The following is a 6,000-nucleotide window of genomic DNA, read 5'->3' on the forward strand; positions in this document are numbered from 1 at the left end:
CTGACCTCTCCGCAAATTTTGTCGGCCAGAATAACCGAAAAAGAATAAGCAAACTGGAGATTCTTAGTGGCTCTGGCGGAAACCGCCGAGCTGATGGGAAGATGAAAACCTGATCGAAAACCTACACAGAGAAATGAGGCCTGAGAATCATGCGGATAAAGACTGAGTCATTTTTCTAGCACTGGAAGGTTAATGGGCGAGTGGGCTTTAAGCAGTTCCTCAGTCACCGCCGTGGCCCTTGCCGAGGCCGGGGACACTTCTTGGACACTCTTTGGCTGGGTGTGGTCCACGGCAATTGTCGCATGTATGACAAAATCTACAGGTTTTTCCCCGCCCACAGATAAAATTATTAAAGGCAAAGCATCTTTTCTTCCCTAAATTCCTCATCATAAATTTGCCAGCTCCCCGGTCGATCACAGATTTGCATCTCATTTATGAGGTGGAGTTATTTCCATTCATCTATAATTGCTTCCAGTCTGGTTCTAGATAACAGGCCGAAAAGACGCAGTACCCTGTGAGTCAATTGGGGAAGTTTTTATATGCTTTCTCCCTCTATGCCACCTTTAGAGCGAGCTGCGTCTAACTCCGTCTTAGTTGACACCGTACGTTTGAACATGTCCACAAAGAAACCCTTATTAATCCTATGCCTAATGCTCGCTCTAATACCAGATACTCTAATACCGGGCCTGAAAAAAGGGCTGTGTTTTCACAGTGGACCATGGGGCCCACCGATTCTGACCTTTTGGGTAAGGCTGGGTGCTGAGATTTATGAGTTTTATTATTACTAAAATGGGTGTTCAAAATCAGCTTACGGGGGGCCTGACCCGGAGAGGAGGAAGAATGGACTACGTGTGTTTCTGCGTGAAACATCAACCGAACCCAACTCGCCAGCAATCTTTGATGTTGTATACACATCCATGGTAATTTCGGATGAAGCAGCTGCTGTCTCACCAGTTTCTGCCTGCGTAGCCGACATCTGTTGGAGGGCCCCCTCCATCTGTGGCATCGGAGCGACTGGTGTGGCCAAAGGTGCCTACGGTGCTGAAGACAAGGTAATGTTATTAGCAGTACCATGAAGCTGTGCCACAAGCGACATGAGAGGAGTCTGCGACACTGTTGCTGACGCTTCTGTGCTAGACTGCAGTTGTGTTACACAACCCGGAGGGGGGGGTCTGCACGCGTCTATAGTGCTGCTGCTACCTGAGGGGCTATTGCATGGACTCCCTGTAATCTTTGACCACTGGAAGGGGTAGTTGGGCACAGGGTTTGAGTGTCTATATTGGATATGGGGGAATGGTAAGGGCAAGAAGTGTTGGGATGAGGACTGGGACTGAGGCCCGAGGGCAGGTAGGAGAGGCTCCAGGGTAAAGGGAAGGGGCTATAACATTTGTTCTAGACGCATCATCTAAGGAGACTTGATGTAAGCTGTGCACACCGGTAGAAGGGTAATCAACCTGGCCAGCGGATATTGTGGGAGGAAACAGAATAGTAAACAAAACTGAGTTAAAGCCTGTAATTCCTGTGAAATGCCTGAAATTGCCGGGCGGGTCACTGGAGGGAAACTGTACCTGACTCAAGCTGGCCTGGATGAAAAGCAAGTGAGACAGATCTGTTGGGGGAGGAGGAACCGGAACTGGGGCTGGCAAGGGGTGCCGTAACCACTGGGTCCCGCCACATCTACATTAGGGGGCATGGAGCTGCTAACTGCTATGTTACCGAGGGGTAAAGCGGGGGGAGGGCATCAGGGGGGTTGAGGGTGGACAAGTGTCTGTTTGCAGGAGGGATATGCCCTCCATGCATAGATTGCGAGATAGGTGGAGTGACATCCCAAATAATTGGGCCTATACCCCTGTATAGGGATGAAATATTATTGCTGCCAGGGGCTGCTGGGTCTACGACCAATGCTGAAGAGACAGGTTGCTGCTCCCAACCTCTGAATATGGAAGTGCCGCTGTAAAGGGGGGACGGGGAGTTAGGGGCCCTGGGGGAGGAAGTGACGGCTGTAATGCCAGTCCCTGAGGGGCTCGTAATGCTGTCCAGGTCTCTGCCTGCCCGCTGCAGACCGCAATGTCCGATGGTGAAGGTATTATTAGAGACATGTGATCGGTGCCCACGGTGTGACCTGCTATCGCTGTTGCTGCTGGAAGAACGCCTGAGAGGGGCCTTTGCGTCTCCTCTGGGAGACCTGCTGGATGTGCCAGGCCTGGGAGTAGAGTGAGGCATGAGGAGAGGGACGACAGCTGGAGGGGAGAAGTATCTACAAAGCGGGCAGGGACGCTACAATTACTAGCAGGGCGGAACATGGGGATACGGGACAGAGACATGGAGGAGCTAGAAAAACAAATGGAAAAGGAAAGGAAAAACGAAGGGGCTAAGGGAGATACCGAACAGGGCAGAAAATAAACGAGAAAGGAACTGAGAAAATTGTGGTAAGAAATATTGGGGGAGGGTGTAAAAAAAGAGGGAAAAGGAGAAAAAACGCCAAGGGGTGAAAATGAAACACGCACTAGACACACACAAAACACAGAAAGAAGAGAGGGAGCGAATAAAGCAGAACAGATAAGACTAAGAAAACGATCCTGTGTCTGTCTCTCCTGGTAACCTGATGCAGGAACAAGCAGGACAAACTGCTAACTTTGGGAAGTTAGAAAGATTCCTCAAGGACACTCCCCTTAACTCTTATTGGTTGATATTTCCTTCCAGAAACAACTAGAATGGTGATATTTCTATCACTCACATGCATGCTATTACCCACGTTCTGGCTAAATGCCTCACTTTACATTCTAATATGTTACCAAATAATGCCAACTCTGGCCTGGATAGAAAAAAACAATTTAATTTGTTTGTATATTTGTTTACCAGTGAAACTGACAGAATTGATATCAGTGCATTGTTTTATGTTCAGTTTCCTGATGATTGATGAGGTATAGGTGCTCTGCATGATACAAGTTGGTAGTATGATACACCTTGTACATATAGAAATAAACGCTATTTGTACCCATTCACTGACAGTGGTTAATTTTAACAAGACGTGAATGTCAGATGGAACAGGGCATATGGCAGAAGTAAGACTGAGCACAGATAAAGAAGGACCAGTGTAGGAACTCTCACAGGAGAGTAACTAGTGGGAAATAGAGAGATAAAGATCTAGATTTCCTTCAGCATCTGTAACCGGATGTTATTCTATAGATCCGCTTTATTGACATTCCTTAACAACATGTCCTCTTGATAAATTGATGTCAACGTATTTTCTCACAAGGGAGAGTTTCTCACCAATAATGGTGTTGTGAAAAGACGGAGGAGGGAGTGAAAGTGAGAAATCAGCAGGATGTGGTTGACAAGTGTACGGACACATAATGCCTCAATTTTTGTCACTAATAGTATTGGGCAGCATAGTTTCTATTGTGACCTGGAAAAACTAAGACATTTAATAATCTGATCAAGATTTTATATATATATGAGTATAATCTTAAATTCACAGCCAACATAAGTAATATACAAGTGGAATATCTGGATCTTGTTTTAACATCAAACGATACGCAAGTGATTACCAAAAATTACATCAAGCCTGTTGACACAAACAGCTATCTACACTATAATAGCTGTCATCAGAGAAGATGGAAGGAGAATATTCCGTATTCACAGTTTAATAGGATAAAAAGAAATTGCAGTCGCAATAATGATTTTGAGCAACAACTCAGTATTTATGTCGATCGTTTTAAAGAAAGGGGATACCCACAACAGGTTCTCAATGAGGCTACTGTTAAAATTAATAAAAAGGATAGGACTGAAACTTTGAGATATACCGCTAAATCAGAGAAAGGTGAAATCATACCGTTTATTACGGAATTCAATAGTGGAGAACATCTGGTTAGGTCAACTATAAAAAAACATTGGGGTATTCTGCAAAGAGATCCTATTCTCTCCACAATACTCCCGGACAAACCATTTTTAATATTTCGGAAAAGTCGTAATTTGAAGGAATTGGTAGCTCCAAGTCTACTCTCTAGTAATAAAACCACTGAGAGATCCTCTAGTTTTATACCGGATAGGATAGGATCAGTCAAATGTACTCATTGTAATATATGTCAGTACATGAATCCAGCGGTAACCTTTTTTTACAATCATGACAACAGTAAAAAATTTAATGTCAAACAGCGGATTGATTGTTTAACAACCTCCGTTGTTTATATGTTGGAATGCTCATGTAAATTGAAGTACGTTGGTAAGACCAAACGACTTCTAAAATTACGTATCCAGGAGCACATCCGTAACATCAAAAATGGAGTTCAAAGTCATTCAGTCTCCAGACATTTTGCATTAAACCATAATAGGGATCCTAAACATCTTAAATTTATGGCTCTGGAAAGAGTAGTTCTCAATTCAAGGGGAGGAGACCTACAGCGTAAACTTTCTCAACGAGAAATGTTTTGGATTTTTCAATTAGATACTTTGACCCCATCTGGACTCAACGAGAACTATGAGTTGGCCCCTTACTTGCAGTTTGGAAGTTTGGGGTCATTGATATTTACTGTAATTCTAAACATTCTTTTCACACTGTTATCCATTGTGGTGCAGGTTGTTACTTTCTTAGGGGTTACACATTGGTTGCAATATAATGATTCCTAAGCATTGAGTTCTACTATATAGTCATAAGATACAATAGGTAACACAGGTGTGTGCACCACCTCCTTTTTGCCATCCCCTCCCTCCCTTCCCCCCTTCCCCCTTCCCCCCCCCTCCCCTCTCTGTGGTAGTTTATCTCTATAAAGTTATCAATGGTTTCCTGATCCAAACCCAGGTTATATAGCTTGGTGTCCTTGGTAAACTTTTAATGTTTTAGTTTCACAATATCGGGTTCAATTATAGGCTGCTAATCTATGGGTGGTAGTGGTTTTATTAACTCTATTGCTTTTATTAGTTATTATATTCAAGGTTCAGGGATATAGTCATTAGGGGTCATTTTATAATATTAGGATATTAGTGCTTGGTCAGGCTGATGACATGTACTAAGCAGCAAATTTGGTATCTGTATCTGGTATATTATCACCAGATTTGAGTTTAGGTATAATGGTTATAGGTTAACCCATTGTGTGGTAGATCTGATCAGTTTGTATTTGATTGTGTATGTGCATGCATATATGTGTTTTTTATATATTGTTTATGTTTTATATATTGTATATTACATCATGTATAACCGTTTTTTGTATATGAATGTTATGCCATAAATTCCTCTGGCGCTATGGGGATCATGTAACATGTTCATATCCTTTCACTATATAACTTAGCTAATGAAAGTAAATATCTTGATATATTATTAATGTCTATTATGGGGCTTATGGGTGGCTCCACTGGAGTGTCATGCTACATATGCGGAATTACAGTACTGTTCCGTCTAGTGTTTTTGTGAATATCAATAAAGTTGTTCTGACGCATGCGCAGTAAGTGGCGGCATCTGCGCATGCGCCAAGATGGCGTCCGGGCTCTATTTAAAGCCGGTAATGTAGCGGTATTTGTATCTGCTGTTCTTCTGCTCCTGATGAAGTCCCGTTTTACCGGGACGAAACGCGTTGAGCCTACTACCTTAAACATCTATCTGCACTCCTTGATGTAAGTGCATATATTTATTTTTTAATAAAGCGCTATTGTATTTTTTACACCTCCTTTCTTGTCATTATTGCTGCCAATGACTGAGATTTGAAGAGAGGGATTACACAACTGATCCTCCTAAGGATTGATTTTGTGCCAATTTGAAGAGACCATCTGGTACGCAGTTTATATTTTTATACCCTTTTTGGGCTGGTACACACGGGTTTCCTATATATCATAATTGTTGATTTTTGGGCATATGTGTTTTTGCACGATAAAGAAGCCCTATAGGTGGTGTATATTTCACAGGTGGTGTGATTGCACATCCTGACAATACTACTCTATGTTGTGCTTTATTTTCTGCATTGTCCATTATTTTACCAACTGGGAGGAACAATTTATGAAGAGGAT

Source organism: Mixophyes fleayi, chromosome 1 (genome assembly GCF_038048845.1).
Source record: "Mixophyes fleayi isolate aMixFle1 chromosome 1, aMixFle1.hap1, whole genome shotgun sequence".
NCBI classification, from domain to species: domain Eukaryota; kingdom Metazoa; phylum Chordata; class Amphibia; order Anura; family Limnodynastidae; genus Mixophyes; species Mixophyes fleayi.